We start from the raw sequence: 9,798 nt of genomic DNA on the forward strand, positions 1-9,798 counted from the left end.
AGAGGCTCACTTCTCTCTTCTCATGTCTTCTGGAAAGGATTCGTTAATGCTTCCTGCAAGGTGAAGCAGAAGCCTGCATCCCCAGCTGCACAGAAGTGTTTTAGGGCAGTGTCTCCCTTAAAACCCAAAAATAAAAAAACAGGTCATTCAACAGGCACATGGATTCGAGTACATGTTCAATGATCCCTCCTCCCTGGAGCCTTCCACATGCCCATCTTCCACATTCACAGAGCAATGCTTGGCCATTCTCAAGACCAGGAGACCATGATGCTCATCACCAGGAAGTCAATAAGGAACATGAAGAGAGCAGCATGGATTGCAGAAGGTGGCACATCAAGGATCTTCAGCTCTGCTGCTAGAACACAAGAGCTTAACTTCAGTATTGACTTTTTGCCAACTACCAAGTACGATAGCAGTGTCAAGCCCAATATGCAGATATGCAAGTAGTAGGTGACACCCCGCATCCATTCACAAAAGTGGGCAACATCTGCATCAGAACAAGGAAGTATCTTACCCTTACTCATAAAAATCATCAGAAACAAAATAAAATGGATGCAAGACTTCTCATTTCACTATTAGGTAGCTGTTGGAATTCCCTATTAAATAATACCTCCTCCAAAATAAAAAGTATCTCAGACATGTGTCAACTATTCAATGGATGACATTTTAAAAACTATGGACTTTACTTAATATTTATGTATGCTATATCCCTGCCTAAGGCTCTATGAGAAAGGAGCACATAGAATTGGATCTTTGAAAATCTCACATTTGCTGATAAATATTACTGCTGATCTCAGGCATGGCGAAGTGAAAAGTGGGACTTTGGATATTCCAAGAATGCTATGTTGTGGGATTGGTGTCCCTGATTCATACATAGCATATGGTTTCTATGAAATCCAGTGAGGGAGCAGGAGTAACGAAGCTGATTGCACAGATGACCTCAGGGAATACTGACAGATAGGCCAAATGAAAAATATGCTCCAGCTAACCATTGGTATTTGGGCTTCTGATCCCAGTCCTGTTTTTAAAAAAGGTGCAGACAGGCAGTGTTCATTAAAAACTGTCTACCATGTAAAAGTGGGTAATTTAAATGGCATCTAGTTACACATCTGATAGAATGGTCTGGCAACATATGAATTTCATTCTAACAACAACAACAACAACAAAACATAGAAAATGAGACATAAAGATAAAACCTTGTCTTCACCAGGATGCCTAAAAATAGGTTTTATTTGGCTCATGCAAATAAATATCTTTCAAAAGAATTTCTGATTTCTGAATGAATCCATTCAACTTCATACTGCACAGATCACAAGGTTTTCTTTACAGAATATTCTCTTCTTCTTCTTAAAGCCTCACATAGAAAATGTCTCACAGGACATAGGAGGGGAATGACCCAAAGGATGAGAGAATGGCTGGAACCGTTCTCAAATGTGCCCATGTAGCCTAAAGTTTGAAGGCATCTAATTGTACTCTAAAACAATTATGAACCTATTCGATCCATTATTAATAAATATCACCACTTTACCACTTGAACCAAATCACAGAAAATTGGAAACAGATGATCATTGGCTTTGATACCTTTACTTCTGTTTCATTACTCAGAGTCGATCAACTCTATACTTCAAGTGACACAGATTTATTACAGAATGCCTAAGATCCTAAGGATCTATTTTAGCTCAGCCCATGGTATTGCTTCATTATTTTATTATTTTGTAAGTAATAAAATATAACTTCATGTTGGATGATATATTCAAGCCATGAATATATCATCCAACATTGTTCTTCCCAAAATATTAGCCCAATTTCTGCGCGCGCTCACTTACTGTTCAGGAATTTTACTAATTGTTTGAAGGTTCTAGAGGACCTGTTAGACTCCTAATGGACAAACCATACAACATAGTCCAGAGAACGGACGAGTGCCATAAGAAGAAAATAAGGTCAGCCTACAGCAATGGGCAGCTGCCTGCCCTCGGCTGGGAGGAGCCCTGGCCATGGCACCAGGGCTGCTGGGCAGCAGAAGCCTCCACAGCCCTGCAGGGAGCCTGGAGCACAGCTCTGCCTAACCATGCTCAGCCCTGGACAGATGCACATGAGTTCCCATCACAGGCTCGAGTGTGACAGTCCCAGGTGCATGCCTGTCATGCCAGCCACCAGGGAGGCTGAGGCAAGAGGAACGTTTGAGGTCAGCCTTGGCAACTTAGACCCCGAGGCAAAGGGGAAATACTTTTACAGGGGTCTCTGAGGGTGTAGCTCAGGTAGGTCACTTGCCACACAGGCTCAAGGCCCTGGGTTCAATCCCCAGAACCCACGTACACACAAAAAGTGAACTTGGAATATTGTTTAAAATGATGGATCAGGTACACACAAGGACTTCAATATGACCTCTCAGAGGAGCTCAATTTGAGATCAGACTGAACAAAAGACCACCTGGACCATTGACTCAGTGTCTGAAACCCTCTGTGAGCATGGGAAGCACTGCTGGCAAGACACCAGAGGGCCAAAGCACTTGTGCCCCCTGCAGGGGTGTCTCTTGTCTACCGCCAAAGACTGTTCCCCTCCTGGGGCAGCTGAGAGCAAGCTGGGCCTTGGAGCAAGGACTAGTGCTTTAGATATAGACTATGCAAGCAAGGGGCAATGTCTTTAATAAAACTAAAATTAAAAAGTCACATTGAAAAAATTTTAAAAAGAAGAAAATAAGGTCAAGTAGAGGAAGCCCATTTTCACAGGAAAAAATCCCCCAGGGAAAAGCATCAGAATAGATACCAAGAAAAATACCAACAAAAACAGTGTGCTCCCCCTATGTATCTACTCAACATGCAAAAGTTAGAAAGCTAGATAATACAATCCTGGCCACAGGTAGAGCTATGCAGAAGAGCCACCTGTCAGTGCTTAGTCAAAGAAGAAAACATGCACACTTTGACCTAGAAATTCCACCTGTGTGTAAACCAGGCGGTGCTTAAGCAGTTTCACAAGGGGACATGCACAGGGAAATTTATCCTCAGGTTCTTATAGAGTTGTCTGTGCTTACAGGGAGTTGATGGTTGTCAAGATGCCCACAGCTGCGAAAGTCAAAAGCTAAAAAAATAATAGACGCCAACCTGGATATATTAATAATCCCGTATCTATGATCACCTTCATAAGGTAGCTTCCCAACTTCTGTGTGGAAGTGTGTTTCTCCTTGGCCCTTACACTGTTGTGGAGACCACTAGGAGTTCAGCTTTGTGCAGGATCATCTGACCTGGGCTTTTGGCAAGACCTGTACAGCCCTCACACATGCTCAGATGCTACAGGACTTTTCAGACCAGTCCAGACAACAGTAGGCATCCATTCATTGTCTGCACTCTACAGATTCCTAGATGCACGACATTCATTACCATCAAATGCAGAATTTTCATCAAAAACTAATATATATATCATTCCAATCTGAATCAAGAAAATCGGAAATATCCCCAAATCCAAAGAGTGGATCCCCATTGTGATGCTACAAGTTGAAAATTCCACAGCTGACCTCATGGGATGGTTCACAGTCAAAAGACAGCTGCATGAAAAATATTACATGACCTTCCTGCTATGTGAAAAGTGGCATGTGAAGTACACATGCATGTCTTCCTCAGACATGGGTTCATTTGCAAGACACCTTGTGCAATTGAAAATACTCCAAAAGGGGAGAAATCAGAACCATGTCTCCAAAGTATTTCAGCAGAGACCAACTCCATCTGTCTATCTATCTCTCAGTGAGTGTGTGTGCTCTTGTGTGTGTTTGTGTGTCTTTGTTTGTGTTTGTACCATCATAGCTGATACTTCATTGCCCCCATTGGAAAACTGACTCAGATAATGCCATCTGCCAAACTCCTAAAAACCAAAGTTCTTGCTGATAGAATGAAACATTCCTTCCTGTTGGTTTGGATGTGTCCTTTAGGAATCACTGCTACATTTAGTATACTCAAATCATCACAGTAGATCAGGTAACAAAAACATATATATTTTAAAATAATAATAATATATTAATGGAAACAACAAATACAGGATAGAGTAACAACTGTGTTACTAAACAAGGTCAAGGACAATGGCAAACTATAGATTCAAACTTTGAAGAAAATAGTAATCAATGTAAATATTCCTGGGCTGCCTCAGCCCCGCCCAGGCACACAGCAACAGAATGGTTTTGCAAGCATCCTCAGGAGGGCAGGAGCCTTCTTTGCAGGACGAGAGAGAGGTTGAGGCTCGATCCACCCATCATTCTTTTGGGAGAGGCTCCTTTTCCTCAGCACAAAGTTGGATTTTTTGTGAGGATTCTTGGCATAAAATACGTTGACCTCTGCTGGAATCCTCAGCTCTGGGGAGAGAGGGGTGTACAAAAAGAAGGTGGCACTCAGGAGGTGCTCCCTAGGACACGCCAACATCTGAGAGCCTGTGCCAGAAAAGGCCAGAGCCACACACCTGAGAGCTCTCCAATTCAGCACCAATACCAACAAAGACAGCCTCCACAGTCCTCCCTGAGGAAGAACTAGGCAGAGCACTTCAACAGACCTAATGTCTGTTCCTACCGAAGGCTTTGGACTCCAGAATATCTCAGGTCCTCTTGCATCTGCCAAAGCACACCACGAGGGTTTGCATCTGAAATCTCCCACAAAAGGCTCCTGTGCCGAAGATTCAGTCCCCACATGAGCCATCTTCATAGGTGGGTTTGGAGGGAAGCATTGGATGGTGAGTGCTCTGATGTCAACATGAAATTTCATTCAAGATGAATACACTACTGGGGGGTGGGAGGGACTGGAAGAAAGGTTGAGCATGGTTGGAGTAAGACCTAAACAGGGTTGTGCCCTGGGCAACAGTACCTTGTTCCTGTTGGCTCCACTGAATCCTCATTCTCCAAGGAGAGGTCCTCCCTCTCCATCTTTCTCTCTCTCCCTCTCTGCCAGCCTCGTTCTCTCTCTCCCAGTCTATGCCTTTGTGGCAAGGGCTGAGGAGCTCTCCACTGCCACACACTAGAGCTTCATGGACAGCCTCAGTGCACAACCAAAGAGAAAGCTATGAAACCCAGAGAAAAAAGGCCTAGGATTCCTCCTCTGAGTTATTTTCCACAAGTATGGCCACAGTGAGGACAGGCTGACCAGCACGGATACCACGTTAGAGCCATGCTTCTGCATTGGTGGAGCCCGCCTCCATGTGAACCAGGCTTCTGAGAATGGAGGCCACATTCCAAATACTGCCCTACTGAGAACAATGGTTCCAAAGACCAGCAAAGGGACTGCTTCCCTCCAACATGGTGTATGGCCCAGTGGTGCCATGACCCCGAGTGGGGGAATACAACAGCCGCTTCTCCTTCCTCTGAACATGTGTTTCCTGTCGCCCTCCTCTAACCTAGAGCCTGTTCTCCATCCCTTCTGGGTTGGATGTGGAGATCTCTGCTATGAATTTCTTAGGCTACCAAGGCCCCAGACAGACTTCCTCTTCCATAGACTCTACTAACCTAACAGTAGGTTAAGATAGGAGACAAGTGATCCTAGAACTCATAGGGATGGTGGTCTTCAGGGTACATAGGCTGGGATAATGGCTGCTGTGGTGTTTGGCTCACAAAAACCAACCAACCAACCAACGAAAAAGCGCTGGCATTATTATCAGATGAGCTCTGTGGCTACGTGCTCAGGAAGCCCTCATCTGACTTTAGTTAGGGATCACAACCTGGCTATTGTGATCACTCCTTGCCTAGTGGACTCAGGTGCGTAAGACCATGGAATTTATGCAAAAACAGATGATTCAGGCTGTCTCCCAGGCTGTGTTTTCTTCCCAATTTCATCCTGTTACTGCTTGCTAGAATCCTGGCAATGCTCTGCCCAGGCAGTGGTTTTTTGGTCACACAGAAGGCTTTCAATAGTACTGCTTCAGTCCACAAAATGCCAGTTCCCTCTTTAGCCCATGCATTCCCATGTTCCTTTGAAACCACTCCTATCCCAGACCATGAAAACATACTGCTCCTGGAGAGAGGCTTTCCTCCTCACTCCTCAATGATGTCAGCTTTGGATGCCTGTTCATGTCCAGGGGAGGGCACCTGGTGGGGAGCCGCAATATCCACCGGGGTATACCATTGGACCTCAAGACCTTCCACCAGCAGAAGTGCAGTTGGCTTTGTGCACGAACCCAACACACCTGTTGGAGTGTTCTTGGGGGTCAGAGACTAGTCTTTGTTGCTAAGAGTTGACCTGAGTCCACATCCTGACCCTTGCTCTCTGCTATCTGATTGTCTCACTTACTCTGACGGCGAGAGATGATTTGGCCCAGCTCATAATCCTCTGGATTCTCCTCAGTAAGGAAGTGTAGGTCGAGGGCGCTGCGGATGATGACAGGAGCCCTATCGTGGCAGGTCACCTGGAGCAGCATGGGAGACAGGCCTTCAGGAAATGGGCCTTGAAGTGACTACTCAAGGACAGTGGGCAGGGGCATTCTGGAGGCACCTCCACTCTAAATACAAGGGCAACATCCATGACCCTACTACCCGGGGCTGACCTCCTGCTCATCGTGTGGGCTCTTCCCACAGGCTACTAGCCCAATCCTTGTACATAGGACTTCCTGGGCCTGCCATTGCTCTTTGTGGAGCTGCACTCCTCTCGGAGTGAAAGGACCCCACTACCTGCATACAGATGCAATCTCATCCCACAAGTTGGGAGGAATGGGACAATAGCCTCCAAGATCCCAGGTCTGCCCGAGGATGCAGGCGGCATTGGGAATGGCCTAGGCACAAAACCTAGAGGCTTTGGTCTGGATTGCCAGGGCCAAAAACAGACCCAGGAACATGACCACACACAGGAGAGCTGAAAGATAGCCACGAGAGCTCCTGGCCTCCAGAGGCTCAGTGCTGGCTGGGATGTAGGAGGGCACCTCATCCGGCAAGGGTGGTCATTGGGTTACCTGGACATTTAGTGTGCTTGCTCCACATCCATATCGACTCTGCAGAGAGACTCTCTCAGCTCCTTGTTCAAGGAACATGGAGAACCTCACACTGCTGTCCTCTTCCATAGACGTCAGCATCCCATACAAGGGAACCTGCAACCTAGTTCCTGTCCTATTCTCATCTGTCACCCATACCTGTCCCTGCCCTTCTGGACTGCATGCTGCCACCTGACACACAGACTCCCTCAGACATGGCAGTGGACAAGCTGTTGCACTCGCTCATCTCAGCTCCAGCCCTTCACACTGACCTCTCCCTTCTTGATTCCCATCTATCCTCCTGATCATCCAGAAGCTCCAAATTCAAGAGGGCATGAGTAGTCCATGGTATTGGACCAGTGTCTGCTCCCCACCCAGGTGTAAGCACCACGGGACACCCCTGCTCCCAGGCTTACCAGAACACTCTTGGCCATCTCTGGACTTTGTGTTTCTAAGTGGACACGAATTAAGCAGGTGTCTCCCACCTGCTTGTGGGAAAGCGGGCTGGAGGACTTGCAGGTTGATTCTGAGAACTGTGGGGGATGGAACATCAGCAAACCCAGAAACAGAAAGCCACCCCAGACTGTCAGTTGGCTCTATGGGCTTCCAGCAAATATGTCCAGGTGCTGAGGCTTCTTATTTCCTCAGTTCAGAGTGGAATGGCAGCACATGCACAGCTTGAATAAGGTAGGTGTTTACCTCCTTTCCCTTGACCTGGGGGCGTTTCCTCACGATGAAAGATTGTATTCCCAGATTCATGGACAGACACACGAGTGAGTGGTCAGAGACCTTGATTTCTGCAGAGCGAAGTGGAGAGAATTGTTAGGTGGCACTCAAGGATTATACCACAAAACACCCACAACCCCTGAGAGTCTCCGGCAGGCCCATCACACTTTGGTATTTTGGGGCCAAGGCCCACTTTCTCTTGGCTGTCAGTTATCCTGAGCCCACTGTGGATCATGTCTCCCCACTGTCTGATTGTCCTACTTACTCTCATCCTCAGACATCATATACAGCAGCTCAAAGTTGTCCACATCCTCATGCTGCAACAAATTTTGGTCCAAGGCCCTGCGGATGAGGCTTGTCACCGTCTCCTGAAAGGTCACCTGGATCAGGGTGGGACAAATGTCATCAGAGAATGGCTTTTAGAAGAGCTACCCAGAAGACTGTGGTCAAACATTCAGGAGAAATCTCAGCTACATATACAAGGGCACAATCTTGTTATCCTGCTACCTGAGTGTGTCCTCCATATACCACCTGGGTTCTTGCAATGTGCTACTAGAACAATCCTGGTACAAATATCTGCCTGTACCTGCCATCTCCCCTCCCCCTGAGGAGCCACATTCCACTCATGTCAAAGGACCAAACTGCCTATGCACAGACACACTCTCATCTCACTGAGATGAGAGCAATGGGCCAGGGATCTGCGCACCAAGTGTGATCTGGGATGCAGGCTGCTTTTGTGGGTGGAAGAGGCAGATGCACTGAAAATTTGGGTCCTGACTGCCACGACACAAAACAGACTCAGATACAAGAGTGTGCACTTGAGTGCTTCATGATAGCTTTGAGAGGCCCTGGCCTCTGGAAGCTCGGTGCGGGTCTGGTTGTAATGATGTACTTGACTCAGCACTGGCAGTCACTGAACATGTCTCCTCTGCAGCTGGACACCTGCAGCATTAGCGTGTCTACTGCACATCCATAGAAATTCTGCCAAGAACCCCTTTAGCTCCGTATTTACATACATGCAAAGCCTAACATTCCGAAGCTTTGGCATGACCCCCCAGGTGATCCCGACCCCAAATTCCTACACCTAGTCATGCTAAGGAGGATCTCTTCCCTGCCACCAGGAACACATCCCCTCCTACACATGTGACAAGTCACTGCCACCTCCTCTGCTCCAACTTCACTCATTGAGAATACCAAGTTCTAGGCACTGCAGCCTGCACCCTGGACATATCTCTGCCTTCATCTGTCCACAGCACTTCCGTCTGCACTTCTGGCCTGCAAAACCCACAATACACAGGCCCACTCACCACTGAAGCTGGGCATGCTGATGCTCTCCCTCCTCAGGTCAAGCCCTTAAGACGGACCTCTCTCTTCTTTATTTCCCACCATAGCCCTGGGGTTGGCTGTGTCTCCTGCCTTCCACTGTGTGGACACCCAGGAGGCAGCCCTGCTGTCGGGCTTACCGGGATGCGCTTTGTCTCCCTCAGGCTCTGTCCCTCTAGGAGGACGTGAACAACGCGGCTGTCTTCCACCTGCTCGCTGGAGTGAAGCAGTGAGGAGCTGCTACTCACAGCTGCTGGGGTCCTGGATGCCACTGCCACAGAAGGTTCCAAGAACTGTGGGGGGTGACAACATCAGCAAAGCCCAGCAACTGCACCCCACCCAGCCTGGCAGTTGGCTCTGTGGGCATTCTACAACATCCATCCAGAACCTGAGGTTCTTGTCCCCTTGGAGGATGTGGAGTGGCACCAGGAGTAAAGACTGAAGAAGGTGGCTGTTTTGGGAACAAGAGATCCAGCACCTGCTGGGTGGGGATGAAATCCCAGGAGATTAACCCCATGTTGCTGCTGAAATGTAGGTTCCTCCCACAAATGACAGGCAGGAGCTCATTCCTAAGCTGGTCCTGCCTGTAAGGTTCAAGGCTCTGAACCCTGAAGGGCTCCTCCGTGTTCTGATCATTTTCACCCTGGGTTGGGACCAAGAATGGTGGGTTCAAAATGGAAATGGTGACAAACAGAAAAATGACTTGTGCCAATACACTAGAGTCAAAGCACAATGGGACAGTTCCCATCAGTACAAACACACACACACACACACACACACACACACACACACACACACACACACACACACAGAGTCAGA

This window comes from Urocitellus parryii, chromosome Y (assembly GCF_045843805.1).
Source record: "Urocitellus parryii isolate mUroPar1 chromosome Y, mUroPar1.hap1, whole genome shotgun sequence".
Taxonomy (NCBI): Eukaryota; Metazoa; Chordata; class Mammalia; order Rodentia; family Sciuridae; genus Urocitellus; species Urocitellus parryii.